Below are 19260 nucleotides of genomic sequence, written 5' to 3'. Positions count from 1 at the left end.
CACACACACACACACACACACATTTCACAACCTAATTAAATCCCTGATTCCCCAAAACCGCACATGATTTATCTGGCAGATGCTTCCCTCAGCCGATGCTCGGATGTGGAGCTTTGACAGATTGTGAAGGTAACCTCACTAAATTTAACGCTTTCCCCCCTAAAATGTACTTATCCGTTTAACCGCGATGAATAAACCTCAACGCCGAGGAGGGAAAATGTGATCTCCCGCCTGCATTTCTGGGGCCTGTTAACACAAGATATGAAGGGTTTTTTTCTCCCGTCTACTTTCGCGGGGAGGGCGCAGATAATCCCTTGTGGATAGGAGAATATCGGACCCAGCCACTGACGTCCGGACTCCCCGCTGCGCCTCCATCGCGGATTAGCGGCGCTGACTCGGGGATCAGAGGTAAGGGAGGAGATGGAGCCGATGGGTGGAGAGGCGCCATCCAGGTGTGAAGGTGCACACATTTCCTGTCATGCTATGGTTCCTTTTCAAAATGCATGAAATCTCTCCCCGGAGACGTTCTCATAACAAGGTCATCGGACCTGCGGACGCTGCAGGACGCCTGCCATGAGGTCCCCCCCCCCCCCAACAGCCTCTGCAGTGTGGATGCCTTCGTCGCCACGTGTGTTTCTGTGAACACAATGTGTAATGTATTCATCCATCCCCACTCAGTGTTAGATTCGAAAGGTCATCAGCCCTTTCTGAAATAGGAAGCGTTGCCGCCTTCAGAATTCAATTTCTGCTTCATTTTCCAGGCTGCGACAGGAACGTTAATACGTACGACCTCCTGAACGTCCAGAGGCCGGCGGCCGCCTGCTGACATACAACCAGGGGTGCAGCTCCACATTCTGGGCCCCTGTACATAAACAGTCTCTTTGGGGCCCCCCGCAGCTATGATGCTTATTCATTTATGATACTGTGTGTGTGTGTTCTAGTAATAACTAGCTAGCTAACGCCTACTGTATTCAGATAGTAGAAGTTACAGTTAGTTAGCTAGCTAGCTAGCAATCACAGCTATGTCAATCTCAGCTAGGTAGCTGCTATAGCTAGCTGTCGTAGTAGGAGTTTGCTAATAGCTAGCAACCTTTCTCATTAATGAATAGTTCCAGTGGTTTGTTTTTCATAGTTCAGTCTCTCAACCAATGAATTCAGACAATTTTTTTAATTACTGTCGTCCGCCCCCCCCCCCCCCCGTGCTACGCCCCTGCATACGACCACCAGCCAACTCCGCCAGATAGCGCCGTGTACTCACTGCCAAATAAAATTAGGGAGAGATCGTTGAAAGATGAGAAGGGAGAATTAATTAGGGAAACCAACGAGGGATCAGAGAGTGAGAAAGACGAGGGGAGGAGGGGAAGAAGTGAGAGATGAGAAGACGGACGATATTTGGGTGAGAAAGTGTCGAGAGAGAGAAGGCGGAGGGACGGTGAGTGAAAATGAAAACGTTAGAATGAAATGAGAGCGATATGTACCGAGGCGTGGAGGACGTGTGTCTGCAGAGCGAGATAGCGAACAGCCGGCTGGTGAGAGACGGAGGATTTACAGCTTTTTAAAAGACTCCCGCGGTCTCACGCCCACTAGTGTAACTGCTGGTGTTGTCCATCAAGACGAGACAGCTCCCTGAGGTCCTCCATGCGTCCATGGCTTCCTCCTTCAGACGGAAATCTCTCTCCTCAGGACCACAAGTTTTCTTCTTCTTTAATCTGGAGCATCAGAAACTTTTCCCTTTTTTTCAACTGTTGCATACATCAGTAAAAAAAAAGAAATTGTTTGAGAGAAACTGTCAGATTGAGACGGATTCATAATGTGTGAGTTATCTTTTATTCATCTTCATTTTAGTGGGGGGGGTGGGGTTACATATTCCAGCTTTAAAGAGATTTTCAGATGCTAATTTCTACCTCCGCCAGATCTTTGATTTGACGAGGTGTGCGTTTTGATCTGACCTCCGCTGCAATATTCTCCCCCCGCATTCATCTCAAGCTCGGCTTCAAAGACAAAGACGCAGCGGGTGGTCTTCATCAGAGAGCATATCGCTGAGCGGCGCCTCCCAACTTTAGAATCTATCGGGACTTAAGTCAAAGGATCATTTTAAAAGCTAAAGATTGATCGAACAAGGGGAGGTTGGTTTTTTTAAAATCTGAAATTCTCTGTGATTGAAAAGACTCGAGCACAATTTAATTCCCATTTGCCACTTGTCATTTCGTGAGTAAGTAAACTTTATCTACAGCACTTTTCACGGGAGAAGTCACAAAGTGTGGGGGGAAATTAATAAAGATGGAGAAGAGACGGACAGCTCAAATTTAATGCATTAATTCGTGTACATGTCCACGAATTTTCTTTTTTTAATCTTTGTGGTGATTTGAGTTGAATTCTTTAAACACGATGTGTCTGAAGTCACTGTAAACTTGCTCTGCGTTAAACCTCAACAACTTTAATAATGCTGCTGTGACTTCTGGATATTTCACATGTCACAAAATGAATGGCAAATGTACACGAATCAGTACGTAGAACGTTGTCCGTATTTCACCAACTGAAAACACGAGTTTAAAAGTCATTAGAGTAAATTTCGTGGCTGCTTTACCAACTTTCTTGAGGCGACTGTTGAGGTGTATGTCTTTCATATTTTCTACTGTGACCTGTTCATCTCTTTTCTTTAGGGCTGACATGATAAAGAAAATCTTTAAAAATTGTGACTTATCTAAATCACAGCCTCCTTAATCCCAACGCAAACGTCTCCAACAGTGAAAGACCCAAAGATGTGGATTATATCTCGGAGCTCGGAAGTCAGGGTCGTCGTCCAATAGAAAATCAGAACTCGGAATTACCGACCTCCAACTGGACCCAAAGATGTTCGGCCAACGTTGGAACAAAGTGAAATGAATCACCATTAATGAATTTTGCTGATGAACCGACTAATGGTTGCATCGACGTTGCCGCCCGTAGAACCAACATGGCAAAAGGTACAGGTGTCAGAGATACGGCCTGAAGTCGACCTCTGCGGTGTTCACCTTAGGCCGATGTGTCCGCAGCCGCAGCTTTAAAACCGATTGTAGTTCCCCAGCGTCGTCTCAGCCTCTGTGAGGCGACTCGCTCTCGTTCACAAACAATCCATCGCTCCGTGAAAGCAGGTGAGGCCGTGTTTTTTAAAAACCCTGGTATAAACTCAATCTCACGTCAGAGATTATCCAATTATCCAATCGACTGCCTCATTCAGAATGAGGTCACCTTAACTCCTATCTCCTCCTCATCGAGCCCAGATTTGAAAGGGGGTTTGATTGGGTGACAGCGGTGGAGGCCGAAGGTGGGGTTTGGGGGGGGGGCAGCAGCTTCCATGTTTTTTGGAAAGACGAGCTGCGATCGGAGGAGTCAGGTGGTCAGTTTGAGGATGAGTCATCAGATGTCTTATCACTTTTTAGCCTGTTTTTTGTGCGTGTGTGGAAGTGTGTGAGTGAGTGTTTCCTTGCTGGTTTGTTTGTCCGTACGTGTGGAACGTTTGGAGTTATACGTCCTTGTATCTATACATCCACTCGCTTGCACTGAACTAAACGGAGGATAAACATCGTATATGAATTTCTCGGGACAGTACAATAAACCATCAAACTAAGCGTTTCGACTAAGAACAAAACCCCCCACCAGTTGGTCTAACCCATGATGTCAGCAATGACATCACCAACACCATAAAAACCTGGAAATTGTGGGCGGGGCCTCTCTCACGAAACCTGCATGGAGGCTCCGGACAAAGGAACAAACAATTGTGAGTACGGACAGAGAAACAATCCATCAATATCCATTCTGCAACTTAATAAAGATAAACTGAAAGTAACTCATGGCAGCTGTGTGTGTTCGCTTTAACTTATGCTTTGATGTGAACTGTAGCATAATGTCAGCACAAACAAGCCCGGGACAGTGAGTGAAGCAGTGTTACCTTAGCAATGCTAAACTATGAGCAAAATGAATACATGTAGAAAATAATATGATGATGTGCAAGATGAGTACAGAGATCTCAACCATCTCGTCACAGTGACCAATAGCACCACCAGAGGCAGCACTATTAAAAAACATATATTATATATTCATAATTTATCATTCAAATCACTGAATTTCCTTAATGTGCAGAGTGAAACGAGCTGCAGTCACTGGTCGTACAACTCAGACAAAGGAGAACTATATCTCTCTCCTGCCTATTTATTAACACGGCCGTTTCTCCTTTATACATCGTGAACCTGGGAACAACAGTCAGTTCACCAATCTAGAGTGCATGTTCATTAGTCAGGCCTCGGCAACACATTTCACCGCGTTGGTGCTCGGCTTCAAGGTTGATTAGTTCATTCCAGGGATACGAAACCGGTGCACGTTGTTGTGGGAAAACTGCAGCTCCTCGGCGGATGTCTGATAACGGGGAACACTGTGAACATGAACGTGCACATGCTGCCACAGCTTGGATCACGAAGACAAAGACAGGCAGTGATTCACACAAGGCCACGCCTCCGCCCTCACGTCGTCCCAATCTGATGTCCGAGCATCAGCCAAACGCTCAACAAATGTCTGGTGCCAGGCCCCCAGGGTCCTAACTGTCCGCGGGGTCCAAACGGTCTGTGGCGTCCTGTTCCTGCACTCGTGGAGAGGTGTGTTACAGTGTGTGATAGTCAGCAAGTTAAAACTGTTGGAATCAGCCAATTCAAGAGCAACGTCAAACTATAAACGTAAGAGAAAGGCATTAAAAATCTGTGTTCATGTCCCGATACTCAGCGAGGACACTTATCTAAATTATAAATTATCAAGAATTCCGAGTGGAGTTTGGCGTGTTTGTTACAGCGACAGCACTTCCTGTACGTGAAGCTGGGCATCGTGGGGGATATATACGCTGTTTGGCCGGGTTTCAGTTCATTGAGTGGAACCAGCTCTTTTCAAGTGATTGATCGGCTAATTTTTTTTTTCTCTGTATATGAAAACCACTTAATTGCTCCGACTCAGCCTGATTGAATGAATCAACAATCGCGGCTCTGCAACATTTGCAATCGTGTTGCTTTAAAAATCGCAAATATGTTTCATTTACAGGAAGGAAATACTAATTTCCACATCAATCTTGAATAATTTCTTTGCACCAACAGTTCCTACTTGTGGTGGATAAACTTTGAAAGGACTCGTCTTGAGTAAGTCAGATCCCTAAAGGACAAACTGGTGAAGATCATCGATGAGAAGAAACAATCAACTCTGGTCAAGTTGTTTTAGAGTTATGACTGTGACCATCTATTGATCTTGACTGACAATCTTTGCAGACTGAACTCAATCTCCGCAGAATTGGGTCGGGACATTCTCCGGATTTTGCCGTTCGAACGCAGCAGAAGATTGCGCGAGTCGGGCGCCTTCACGACAGCAGAATAATCTCCAGAACATTCAGTGGCATCTGGTATGAGCGGCGAGAGACGCCGACAACTCTGGAGATTACACTAGGCGGAGGCTGACGGGAGAAGTTCCAAAGAAAGCCTGGAGAGAAACATTTTCGCTCTCACGTGCAGCCTCTCCGGAGAAGTTCAGGACAATATCCGGACTTCAGTGCACGTCTGAAAGCAGCTGCAGTCACGTCAACGAGTCCCGTCCAAGTATCCTACAACCCACTGTGCACAGGTACGTTCGAACAACTTCGACTCCAACAGCTGTGAGCTGTCATGTTCCAACCAGCCTCAATCAGAGAGAAGCACCGTAACAGAGTGGGGATCAATCTGCCCTCTGATAGATTCTATTCATTGAGTGTAATTGGCATCAGGATCTGGAGCTGGCTCCATTCCGCCTGCAGCGCGTCTCGGTTTGAAATTTCACAGTTGCAGAGAAAGAGCCACTCACCTGCGCTTCACCTTCTTTCCTTCGAGCCACTCGTACCCCCCTGCGTTAACGCCACTGGACCCGCGGAGTCCGCCGAGCAGCCGGTGAGGCAAGAGTTACATTTCAAGAGCAAACATTAGTCCCCAGGTCGTCCCATGTCCGACACGCGCTCAACAACATGTGTCTGGATGTAAATGATGCGTGTGTCACATGTGGAACATCTAGAAAATCACTTGTGCTTTCAGGCAAATTTTGACTTTTTCCATTTGTTCCGTGGCGTGAGCGTGAAATCGTCTCGACGCAGGCCGGGCGATGATCACATGAGATGATGTTTTCATTCATTGTCATGTTATCTGAGCTGACCGTGTCACTGACATGAGGGTGATAGTGTTCCCCACAATGTTTTGGTCTTTTTCCTTCCCAGACTCTCCAACAAAACTTTTGTGGACAAGTGATGAGTCGCTCGACTCTTTTCTCACGCGGTCGCCCCCCTGGGGAACAAGGAAGGAGCTCTCCACATACATCACATCTCTACTTGACATACGGTACGTACTTTACATCACATCAGGCACGACAAGGCTCCTTCCAGAAAAACCTCCAGAGTACACATCATCTTTTTTTTTGAGAGGATGCAGCTTGTCACTGCACATCACCCAGACAGCCGAGCAGCGAGCACAATAGGCAATTAGAGGCTCCCATGGAAGCACAGGAAACAGTCTATATAATAGGGGAACGGGGAATGGGGGGTTGTTGCATCCTCAGAAGAGTCTGAAAATCACAAAAACCTTTATGTACTCAGTCTGCGGGAGTTTGTTTGTGCCGTCGCAGCTCATGGACACAATTACACAGAAGTCCCCCGTCCCCCCCCCACCCCCCAATTACCGTCTATTCAGCCTGAAGAGGAACCAGCTGGTTTGATGTTTTGTGAACATTTCCACAGAAGTGTGCCGGCCTTCTTCACCCCCTCCCATCCCATCCCATCCCATCCATCCCGTCTCCCAGTTGGAGTTTTGCTCAGTTCAGTGGATGACCTGATTTTTCAGGAATGTAAGTGCTCAGTGTTTTTATGACTCATTCATACAAGGCAACGGAGGAAGTAGAGGCGGGTGGTGGAGGAGGAGGAGGAGGAGGAGGGGGAGGGGTAAAGTTAAGTGAGGTTTCCTTTCATCTAGTGACCAATCATGTGTCAGTGTTTTGCCCTGATACTTGATATCTGTGTCTGTCTGGTGGCAAACCACCAAAGGCATTAAAAATAAAAGGTGGATGTGACGTGAAATAAGAAAATATTTATTCATGATTTATTTATATTGATGCTGAGGCCACAAAAGCAACATGCATATTTTGGAGAAAGATTGTTTGTTGTAGAATTTTTGACTGTGCTGGTCGGGCCTCGAACCCGCAGCCTCGGGTACGTGACACGGACGCCCTGAGTCGTAGCGTCTGGTGCTAGCACGTCTGTTAATGTGTCGGGGAGCTTCAGCTCCATTTAAGGTAAGAAAACAAAAATGCTTCTCTGTAGCCATTGCTGACCATGACGACAGTCCACCCACATTCATCTCCTGATTGGTTCTCATCAGTCACGACTTGACAACCAGTGGTGAATGCAAAGCCTTTCCAACACCTACTGTGGGTAAGAGTTACACCTGGTCGTCGCTCCAAGAACAAGAAATCATTGTATTTTCTGCAACTAAGCAACCAACTGCCCAGTAGACAATCTACTTCCTGTTTACACCAGCGTGCACATGCCTAGTGTACATGAAAGGTCATGTGATAGGAGTTTTTTCATTCAAAATGAAAACGTAATAATTTGGACGTAGTTCCAGGATTTAGTTATGTCCTTGTACGTTAATTTCAATATTGGATGAAAACATCAAAACAGTTTTTGGAGGTCCGGCGATGTCATAAAACAGCACGACTGACTTTGCATAACTACGGAAAAATGGGAAATCCCATCGAAACAAGAAATTAATTTACTTATTCATAAATAAGATTTCAATCCTCGTGATGCTGCCGATGACCACGGAGGAGCTTGAGTCGTGTTTATCCTCTTGTTGATCAATGACACTTGATGGAAGCCAAATGTGTACGTCAAGATTTGCTTCATTCGTTTGCCGACGAAGCCTCGCCTGCTGACGATGTACCTTTGGGCAGCGGCAAATGTTCTTCAGAGAAAGTTTTCTGAATTGTTCCTGATTTGAATTTGTAATACTAGTCAACATCAGAAAGAGCACGGCGGTTAAAAAATGTTGCTCCTGAAGCTGTAACTGCACGTCAGACGTGGGGCTGCGGGGTTATTGATCCAGAGGGGGGGCGAGGACTGAGGGTTGCACCCCAGCCTGCCGGGTGTTTATTCAGCCTACAGTGAGGAGGAGGAGAGCGTGTCCTCCGAATGCCAATTCACGCCGGCGCTGGTCAGATCATTGTCAGGCCGCGCTGACGACTGGCAGCCAGGCCTGACAGTCTTGCATGTGGTTCCTTTAATGAATTGTCTGCACGTATGCGGTCAGGACGATTGTGGACGTTGACGGCGAACAAGAACTCTTCGTGTAATGTTTGTGAGAAATTGGGGGAAGAATCTAGTTTAAAAAATGTATTCTTCTAAATTGATCTCAGAAGCACAATTTGTTGCAGCGTTTGTTGCAGAGCAAATTGTCTACGAGCGAGGAACAAAATGTACAGCATTTATCTAATGGCAAGCTAAAGGTTAGCTGTGCTCTCCCAGGAGAAGTGTGTGTGTGTGTGTGTGTGTGTGTGTGTGTGTGTGTGTGTGTGTGTGTGTGTGTGTGTGTGTGTGTGTGTGTGTGTGTGTGTGTGTGTGTGTGTGTGTGTGTGTGTGTGTGTGTGTGTGTGTGTGTGTGTGTGTGTGTGTGTGTGTGTGTGTGTGTGTGTGTCTTTCACATTTGAAGCAGCAGCTCGGTGCGTCCCATCGGGGGAACGCTGCCAGATCCAGGCGCCCAAAAGTCAACATTAACATTTCAGATGCCTTATCTATTTTCATTAGCTCAATCTCGTGTATAAGATTTTTTTATACACCAACTCCCGCCGGGGCCCGAAGCAGCGTCAGGCATTAACGGGCCTCCTGGGGGAACGAGGCTGCCATCTCAGAGCCTTGATACATCACAGATTTAAATTCATTATCCTCCATAATTAAAGCAAATATATCAAAGACTGCTTACGCCGCAACGATACTGTGGGGGGGGGGGGGCGAGGACTCGGGCCTGCAGCCCAGGTGGCATCCAACACGTTCAAACACACACGCACATGTAAATAAATATGGCATCTTGTTAAGTGCATCTTGCAGAGTTTGTCTTTAATAATTCAACCCCCCAAACTGTGAGGGCCTCCCCGCATCTATCACAGTCTTATAAAAAAGCTAATTTCCACTACTTTTAATTAAACTCTGATCACCACTTTTAATTATAGTCTTCAGTTTGATGGCGGTGAAATCATTCTGAAATGCAAACTGAGGCTTTTTCTCTGGCAGCAGGTCAGAAAGCTCCTGTACTACTGTCACAGGCCTTTTCCACAAACACTGAATGGGCTCCGTTCTGGTTCACGCGCCAAACTTCTTGAAACATTGGGAGCGTTTTGAACAATTACAAACTGGTTCTGAACAAGTGGCCTCCCACAGTGGCGTCACCCATTTGATTTGAGAGCTGCCGTATTTCAAGCCTCGAGTTTCGCACTTTGACCAACGCCATCTTGACTGAGAGCTCGTCCGCTGCGCCCCGATTGGAAGGTACTAGCTGTCAATCACGCTGTGGCCCAATGGATAACATGCTTTACTAGCTATTAGCAAACTCCTCCTACGACAGCAAGCGATAGCAGCTACCTATTTGAGATCTACACAGCTGCTATTGCTAGCTAGCTAGCTAGCTGGCTGCTACAGCTAGCTCTCGTAGTAGGAGTTCACTAATAGCTCGCTCCCCTTTCTTTTGAAAGAAATTCCTGCTAGCTGACGAACTTTATTTCCTGAATACAGTAGGAGTTAGCTAGCTCGCTAGCAATAGCAGCTGTGTAGCTGCTACCGCTAGCTGTCGTAGTAGGCGTCTGCTAATAGCTAGTTCACCTTCTTCACCATCTTTTGAAAGAAACTAAGGCTAGCTCACAAACTCTTAGTACCTGAATACAGTGGGAGTTAGCTAGCTAACGATAGCAGCTGTGCCGATCTCAGCGAGGTAGCTGCTATCGCTAGCTGTCGTAGTTAGAGCTAGCTCCCCTTTCTTTTGAAAGAAATTCATGCTAGCTAACAAACTTTACTAGCTGAATAAAGTCGAACACACAGTATCATAAATCAATCAGCATCATAGCTGCGGGGGGGGGGGGGGGGGCAAAGAGACTGCTTCTGTACAGGGCGAGGGATTTGGTGCCCCCCCCTTGTGCGCGCCTCTGCGGTGACATTAGAAGTGTCCAGGACCACGGAGCCTCGTCGGGCAGTCGGAGCCAGAGCACAGCGGCGGCGCGGCGGTGGACTCCCCGCATCGCATCCACGCCCAACGCGTCTTCTCCCCCTTGTTTCTCGCCGGTGAGGAGCGGAGGGAGGGAGGGAGGGAGGGGGAGGTGTTACGGTGTTTTCGCCGCTGCCTCGGAACAGGAGGACACAGACTCGCCGCCCACTTTGAACGAGGCGAAGCGCGCAGCAGCGATTTCGCAACAACCGTCGCTCGCTGCTGCTGCTCCCGGTTCACACGCACCGAGGAGCGGACGGACCGGACGGACCGGACGGAGGAGGAGGACCGGCACCGGGACTCGTGTCACAAAGGTGAGAGCTGTCTCCTCCCAAAGGACAAAGAAGACGATGTGTTACTCGTCTGGTCAGAAAACACGCGACAAAAGTTGTTGTTGTTGTTGTTGTTTTTATATAGGAGGAGGAATTTGCTTTGTGTTCTGCAGCGGCAGCGTGCAGGAGCGAGCATCCTCTTTGTCTGCAACACTTTGGCGTGCGTGTGAGAGAGAGAGAGAGTGTGTGCGCGTGTGAGAGAGAGAGAGTGTGTGCGCGTGTGAGAGAGAGAGAGTGTGTGCGCGTGAGAGAGAGAGAGAGAGAGAGAGTGTGCGTGTGAGAGAGAGAGAGTGTGTGCGCGTGTGAGAGAGAGAGAGTGTGTGTGCGCGTGTGAGAGAGAGAGAGAGTGTGTGCGCGTGCGTGTGAGAGAGAGAGTGTTTGTGTGCGTGCGTGTGAGAGAGAGAGAGTGTGTGCCCCTGCGTGTGAGAGAGAGAGAGTGTGTGAGAGTGTGTGAGAGAGAGAGTGTGGGTGTGTGCGTGCGTGCGTGTGCATTGTCCCTCGTGCAAAAGAGGAAATGCATTCATTTAGCTGCAATGATTTTAATACTAGGAGTCTTGATGAATTATTTTATTTGGTGTTTTTTTTTGTATATCTTGCAGCCACACTGTGGCTTCGTGTCTCTTCACACGCGGTGTTTAATCTGGACCGACGTGTGTGTGGTTGTCCTTTGTGTCGATGTCATCGATGTCATCGACACCTTTTGTTGCACTGATTGGTTCTAGTTAGGAGGAAGAAGAAGAATGTCGACTTTTAACATTAATTCTGCATCATTATCATCAGGAATTTGTGTGTGTGTCTGTGTGTGTGTGTGTGTGACACTTCAGCTGCCTCCATCCATCAGCATCTGCTCACTTCTGTTTATTAAAAGCATCTTCACTTTCAACCACCTCTGCAGGCAGGAAGTGGCTGCTTTCCTCTACCTACAGTGTGTTTGTATGCACAATTAGAAATTGGCCATGTAATTGCTGTTTTGCTTCAGTTTTGTGACTTGCTTTAAAATAAATGAGGGGTAGAGTCATTTATTTAAATGTAAAGTTGCGTAGATGCTTCCTCCCCTCGTGTAGGGTCATTCCCTCTTCTTGTAATCCTCCTGCTTGATTTGCTGCAGCTGGACTAAATCCCACGTTCAGCACGTGTCGAGTGACTTAATTCTCCGGGCTGACTTTAATGGCCTGCAGGATTATACTGTGTGAGTTGATGTCAGATTGATTTCTTGTTTTCTGCGAGGAGGAGTAGTGAGTGAGCTGCTTCCTCCTCCTCGTCCTCGTCTGAAAACCCCCATTCCCCCTGCAGGGGGTGTTCAACGTGTCAGATGGTGACATACAGTCTGCTTCGCGTGGTAGAGGCCCTCAAAGTGAGAGCGTTAGATCATTTAGAAATTGTGTAATTTGGGCAAATTTATTAAAAAAACATCATCTGATTGTCTTCCTCCTCACGTGACCCTTGAGGTTGATTCACTGCACCACAGGAAGCATAACGGCATTTATTCTTTGGCGAACTAGCTCAGATCGATATCCTTTGTGTGCTTTGACCCCCTCTGGGGATTCTGGGAGATGTAAGTCTTGGGCACCTTCACGTTGGGGGGTCTGGGGCATGAAAGGTTTGGAGAAAGCCTGGTGACTGTTATTTCACAGCCGTAAAGATGACATGTTGCTGTTGGCCCGACGACGTCTCGTGTGTCCTACGACGTGATAACGTCCGTGTGCTCAGATCAGAGCTTGAGGCCTCTTGAACGTGAGGATTGTCGTGAGCTGAACTCCTCTGGGGCGTTTCGGTGCTGTTGTTTGGACTAAACAAGGAATTTGAAGATGTCACCGTGGCCTTTGGGAGCTTGTGATCATGAGCCTGATTAACCAGCTCCGAGGCCCCGGGGGCTCAGTCTTTAACGTCGCAGCCTGAAACAGTTCCTCTGTGCAGGGATTGTAGCCTCTCGAACCCAGATTAGATTAAACGTATGTTCAACTGATAAATGACGAACGGAAAAAGACCAGTGAGATTTTGACCTAAAGACCAGGTAATGAGATACGACCCATTTAAAAAAAATCAAGATGAGTTTTCTGCTCAGCCTGTCAAACAAGTTGTACGACGTCTCCTGAGGCTCAAGATATTCTTATCTGAGAAAACTCTTGGAATTTTTTCAGATCCAAACCTGAGAGCAGAGATAAAGCTCGGAATCAAAGTGGGAATAGGCACATGGCAAAAAGTTCCTAAAACTCGATGGTAATACAGCATTCGATCACTAGAATATCTCTTTGAGCTTCATGTTGTGCTTTTAGTGACGGAATTTATGATGAAATGGTTGTAGACCAGTTGACCAACAGTAGCTGTAGCTCATGTGGCAACACGTTGGCAAGTTGCCTCATTGTTTTGTCACACTGTTTTTGTGTAGTTCCCATCCCTGTATCTATAATCCGGTTGTGTCAACGCGTGCAACAACTGACCGGGGATCAGCGTCGGTGACTCACGAGGAGACGATGTAGTAACAAGTACAAACGGCTCCGCATGTTGCAGGAACAACAGGAAGTCAAAGTTGGTGCAGGAGGACAAACGGTTCACTCAACATAGTTGAGGCGGTGTCGTCGTTCAGGCGTTTTCAGTGTTTCACTTCCACGAGATGAATTAAACTACAGTTTACATTCTTTGGTATCAGACTGTTGGAGGAAGCTTTTCCCACCGTTAACAGTCGCTGATTCATGAGCCATTCCCCCAAACATGAATTCACAAGTTGATTATTCGTTGGACGGAGTCGTGGCCGAGCTGCCAGGTTGGAGGTGCAGGCAGTCAAAACAAATCTCATTGCACACAGCACTCTAAGTGAAACGCGATGGATTCAAGTCCATTAGTGTGTTTGTACAGTTTGAGATAAGAATCCGGATCTTGAACAGAAAAACTTTGCCCCTTGTTGCAACTAATTTCTTTTGAGGACGACGAGGAATTTCCAGACCTTTCAGTCCAAATGGGCTCAATCTTACACGGACAAATAAACCTGGCTTATTAAAAAAGCAGTTGAGCGTTTCACGAAAAAAACATTGCAGTCTTTTGTTTTAACGCAAAATGCGGAACAATGAGAGAAAGAAACCTTCTGGAGCAGCAGAAAAATCTGTTATCGCTACGTTTTATTTGCTCAAGTTGTTGGAACACGATAACATACTCGACTTATAACGACGACCCTTTGCTGAGCTTATTTCATATTTCGCACAGATTGGATTTTGAAGCATTTTGTTTGTTTTGAAGGAGAACAATCATTACACACAAGTGATGCCGGGGGGAATATCCTCAAACTCTCTTATTAACCCCAAGCACCAATGAGATGACACATTATCTGACCATTAGTTTGTGCAGTTTGGGCTTCTATGCTTTTCGTTGTTAAGGCCTCTTGCGTCTTGTCAGTGCTCAACATTTTTAAACCTTGGCCACAAAGTTTAGAACACAATGATCTGAAATGTCAACTGCATTGGTTTTCTCTTCATTGGCGGACGCAAGATGCCTAAACAACGAAAAACCATAGAAGCACAAACTGCACAAACTAATGGTCAGATAATGTGTCTTATGTCATTCGTGCTTGGGGTTAATAAGAGAGTTTGAGGATATTCCGCCCGGCATCACTTGTGCAGTTTGTGCTTCTATGGTTTTTCATTGTTTAGGCCTCTTGCGTGCCAATGAAGAGAAAACCAATGAAGTTGACATTTCAGATCATTGTGTTCATCTAAACTTTGTGGCCAAGGTTTAAAGATGTCAGTGCCCCCTGTGCACAGAGACACAGCGACATAAAGAATTGGTTTTCCCAACTCGCACGGGTCCCTGATCCCAACCCCTCTCTGCTCCTCTGGGACGGAGTGGAACGCCGCCTGCGAGCCAGACCTTATCACTCATCGCCAGCGCTGGACCTCGCTGATGCTCGGAGAAAGTCCCTGCAGGCAGGGGGATTGAGTACAGAGGAGTGGAGGCTGATACAATGAGAATGCTCAACAGTCACACGTGGGTGTTATGTTGAGTGTCCTTATTTTACTTGAGTAAAGATGATAACACAGAATGTGTGGATGGATAGGAAAGTGTACTATAGATGTATACATCTATAGATGTTCCAATAACGATACCAGTATCTGAAATATCTTCGATACTGCGGAAAATGTCGGCTACGGCATCAGTGAATACACAAATCTATGTACCGATATTATACCACGTCTGTAAAGTAGCATCGCCTGGATAAAACTGCACTTTCCAGCGCAAAATATTGCCAAAATTGCTGAAATTTTCCGTTAGCTCTGGCTAATGCTACATTACCGGAAATCACTTCTTCTTCGCTGCTCCAAAACAGCAGTTGTGCTGTACTGTCACTGATATCACTGATATGTCCTGTTTTCAGAGAAGTGAAGAAGGGATTTCCTGTAGTGTAGCGTTAGCCGGAGCTATCGTGAAATTTCACAAAAGTTCCGCAAGTAAATCATTGACGTGTAGCGTGTTGTGGTTTTACACTGTTACTGGAAAAGATACCGGCTGGTATCGTAACAATATGCAAAGTCCAGGTATCGTAATCGGTATTGGTAAGCAAACAATAGTATGGGAACATCTCTAAACTTGCTTCACATTGTGTCTCTCTAACCCTCTGTTCATTTGACTGTGATGTAGTAGCGGTGATGTTTCCCTGCCACGTGAACAAATGCCCTGCGTGGAACAGGAAGCTCAGAATCTGAAGGAGCGGCGTCAACACCCTCGTCCTTGGGACGAACTCCAGATCGTGTACAGGATTCAGCCGGCGCAGCCAGTGCGCCACTCTGGGGGAATATGTCTCCGTGCATCACCTACAGTTACCAATATTTGCTCGCTTTTATCAGACAAGCTGCCTGACACCTTGTGTAAGCAGGTGAAAGGAATGAGGGTAAACACAGTCTTTATGTTTGCTGAGGTACGGAGCTTCAGACACGTTCGCCCTAGGCCTGGGCCGACTCCTTATTTTATTTTTGTAGATCCTTCCATTGTCAAACCCTCTGGATAAATGTGGAGGCACGACTCGGGGCATTCGTTCCTGATCTTCCTTTTTTTAGACATTTCTTTTAAATTCAAGCTGTCAACACTTGTATGTTACGGGGCGACGCTGAAGACTGGATTTCGTGGAGCTCGGCTCGCACGTTAAAGATGATGGTTGAATGTTGTGACGCCTCTGGTCTAGTCAGTGCAGCAGTTAAACAAACATGACAAGGCTTTTCATTAACTAGATCAATGATTTCACGTGAGCCCTCAGATTGATTATGTCGAGGTGACGCTAACGCCGGCTGACGGAGGACTCGCCGCCCGCAGGACTAAGACGACGTTCTCCGTCGACAGATACTTTTTGCCCTCCGCTTGTTGTTTCCGTGACCTCTACGGTCCAGCCCTCCGTGCCCCCTCCATACGTGATTTACCACTTTATTCGCTCTCCCGTTTGCTAAAACTGCATCTCGGCTGTCTCCTTCATTAATTTCTCCTCCTCCCAAGACGGCGGCGGGTCCGCTTCCACCTTTTTCCCCCTGCTTCATTTGCATCTCGGCTCCACACGGCTGCCCAACTGTTTTTCCTGGAGTCAGGTGGCTAATTGGTTCCCATCTGTTGGGAGAAATCAGCCTTTAGGTGTCAGGAGTTTTGAGCATATTGATTTAGTTTGGAGTTCAAAGTCTTATCTTTCTGATAAGGCACTATTCAATGAATGAAAAAACAGCTATATTGGCGATTAATAAATCAGTCAGTGATGCTTTAGTGATCAGTTGTTGAGGTTAGCAGTTGCAGTTTTTAATATTTTTTAAAATATTAAAGTGGACGATGTTTTTGTCTTCTGTAGTTTTTGTGCGTCCACGTCTTCATCACCGTTCTGATCGTGTGTTTTTAATTTCACGTGTTTTTCTCTCCGCACAAAGATACGGTTCAGAGGAGAGGAGGAATTGGTCGGGTCTAAGAACTCAAAACAGGAAGTGACTGGATACAATGAAGTGCTTGTTCAAAAACAGACGCGAGAGCCGTGAGGGGACGAGTTGTTTACCTCGCTGCTACCTGAGCTGACGTCCAGACAACAAATTATTTCACTCTCGCTCGAATGAGCTTGAGAACCTTGAATTAAGAAAATAAACATTGATTCCCCCCCCCATAGAATGTAAACAGACGCACATCTTTTCTGTTTATTCAGTAGAACAAACATAAGCGTAGATACCGACGATGTCCATGAAATGCTCATATCGGCTGAGAAAGTCCGAAGGTCTTGAGTCAATATCATCTTAATCATTCTCCTATTGTGATACGATATTACATCCGGCGCTTACATGATGTGCTCTTCACTGTGGCCTTCACCTCTCCTCCTCCTCCTCCTCATCGCTCTGCATCTGTGCGTTCTCATGCACAATGTTTGTCACACAATCCCCCCCGGAGGGAGCTGGTTGGTGATGAATCAATTTCAAGCTCTTTTTGAGAGCTGGCTGACATTTGATGTGGTGCCAGCGTTGACCTTCCATAATAAGGTAAGGTCTCCGTATCTGCCGGCGGGTGTAGGAAGAGAGAGGGTGTGACTGGGGCCAGACTGAAACGCAGCGCTGCGGTGCTTGGGTAAATTTAATTTGCTGTATAAAAAAAAAAAGAAAACGAGGAAAAAAGAAAAGGAAGAGATGAGAAGCGGATGAGGTTTAAAGTGGCAATGGAGGGAAGATGACAAAAGTCACTTGCAAGAGTTGGACCTCCAAGGTTATCCCACCAATTGAGGTGCTTCCAGAGAATTGCACGCATCAGTAGACGTCTCATTTAATACAGTTATCATCCTGTTTTTAGTCCCCTGATATCGAGGCCTGTGAGCCGATGCTGCTGTGCATGCCGCTGCCTGACACTCCCATTTGTTTAGCCGCTCTATCTCAAAATGACTCGCATGCATACAAACAGGCATATTGATAAACCCGCTGACGCATCCATATCATTAATGACGACATCAAATGCTTTTTATTTTGGCGGGGGAGCCGTGAACCTGTGGGCATCGGCTCGTTTTCTTCTCCACCTTTGGATTCCCCCGAAGAAGAAACCAATTTGAATCGATCTTCGTCTCCTCTCCCCGGTGTTCCCGCTGTGTTGTGGGTGTCTCTCCTCCGATGATGGATGCGGTTGTTTTTTGTTTGCAGGATGGATTGTGAACGCTGACGAATGGCGAAGGCTAATGCATCCTCCGTGTGTCAGAGGGAAATCATTTACCTCGCCTTCACAATCCATTAAGTCCCACGAGAGCGGGGAAAAAGTTGGGTCTGCGGAGGAGATTTCACTTTGTACGTGACGCGGGGCCGGATGATTCTAGACTCAGGTGACCCAAATCTTGGAAAGATATTTAATTTACTATCTAATCCTCTTGTTAAAGAATCAGGGGCCGGAGATTATTTCCAACGTCTTTGTTTGATAAAATGACAATCGATAATCAGAAGGGTTCTAGACGAGTTATCTGTAGATGAATCTATCAATTGATTGACTAATTGTTTCGGAGCTTAAACACGGATGATGTCTCGGTTGAAAAAAAGTCAAGCACAATACCAGGTCCGTGGAATAGAGCAGTACTTAAAAAACAGAGTGGTCCACCTGTGTTTCTATGAAAAAGGATGCACACTCACGAGGAAAGGATTTTGTTTTATTGTGCGAGAGAGACAAGTACGTAAAAAGAACCTTGCTGCAGGCTTCTTCGGATCAGTGTGGTCCGCGCACACGCCAGCTGCGTGCTGCACATTGTCTCTGATTGCATCATTGTGTGTGTCGCTCTCACGGCTCCATCGCAACAATGCAGCTGCGAGAGGAAGAGGCGACACCACAGTCGAGCATTTAGCTCCAACACGAAATCCTTTTGGTTCAGGTGGTCAACGTTTGTTTTAATAAGGATCAAGGTTCGGGTCCGTGTTCGTGAAGTTCATGTTCAGCCTTCAGAGACGAAGGTCTCTGCTCCTGCAGTCCGTTGTCAGACAGGCGCCGCTGGTCGAATTGTCCCCCAGAGGAAGAGACTGCGAGGTGCCATCACACCTCAGCACTCCAGGTTTTTTTACAGCGCGGCTGAAAATTCGTCTGGGGAAATTCGTGAAAGGGGCTGACGGAGAACATCAGAGTGAGCCCATGTGAGAATAAAGCAGGAAATAATCTCCACAAAATTCCCAGCAAGCGAGCGGGCGTGTCGATGACTAAACAAGAAACCACCAGACGCCACCAAATGTTCCTGTTGGTGTGAACGCGTCTGACACGAACAAATCTTCTGCAGCATTTGGCATATGTGTACTTGGGAATATGTCCAGACTTAATTTTCCAGACGTTTACCGGAGTTCATGTCTGAAAACAAGCTGTAGAGTGTCAACTCCCACTCTGACCTTCTTTTGAAAGTTCCAAACAGGTTAATTTACAAATAGTTTACTGTGTTATTCATAAACAGGCAGTCAGTGTTGTGTGAGAAACCAAACAACAGTGCAACACAAACCATGTAGACACAATGCACGTAAAGGTCATCGTGCCACAGACCTGCAGCGTGAGCCCGTCGCAGACGCTAATAAAAGTCGTTTACGTTCATAAACCTCACGTTTTTACGAGCGAGCAAAGACCGAAGGAGCCTTTAACTTTGCAGCGATAATTGTTGTTATTTAAATTTGACTGGGGGGGCGTGGTGCATGATTCGTCAA

The 19260-nt window shown here is 46.6% G+C and overlaps 1 protein-coding gene across 4 annotated transcripts in view; it reads left to right on the top strand.

The window, feature by feature from the left end:
- Positions 1 to 7070: 7070 nt before the first annotated feature.
- Positions 7071 to 19260, top strand: part of rnf152 (ring finger protein 152) — a 39642-nt gene continuing 27452 nt past the window's right edge. For 3 of the 4 annotated variants that reach the window (XM_035619043.2, XM_035619045.2, XM_035619044.2), the window contains exon 1: positions 7071 to 7320. The gene's annotated coding sequence lies outside the window, so the exon portion shown is untranslated. Of the gene's footprint in view, positions 7321 to 10376; positions 10592 to 19260 lie in introns of those variants that run through there. The other variant, XM_035619042.2, reaches the window with a different exon arrangement.

This window comes from Scophthalmus maximus, chromosome 21 (assembly GCF_022379125.1).
Source record: "Scophthalmus maximus strain ysfricsl-2021 chromosome 21, ASM2237912v1, whole genome shotgun sequence".
In the NCBI taxonomy this organism is placed as follows: domain Eukaryota; kingdom Metazoa; phylum Chordata; class Actinopteri; order Pleuronectiformes; family Scophthalmidae; genus Scophthalmus; species Scophthalmus maximus.
The sequence above is the reverse complement of the archived record's forward strand: the minus strand, read 5'-3'. Positions and strand labels throughout refer to the sequence as shown.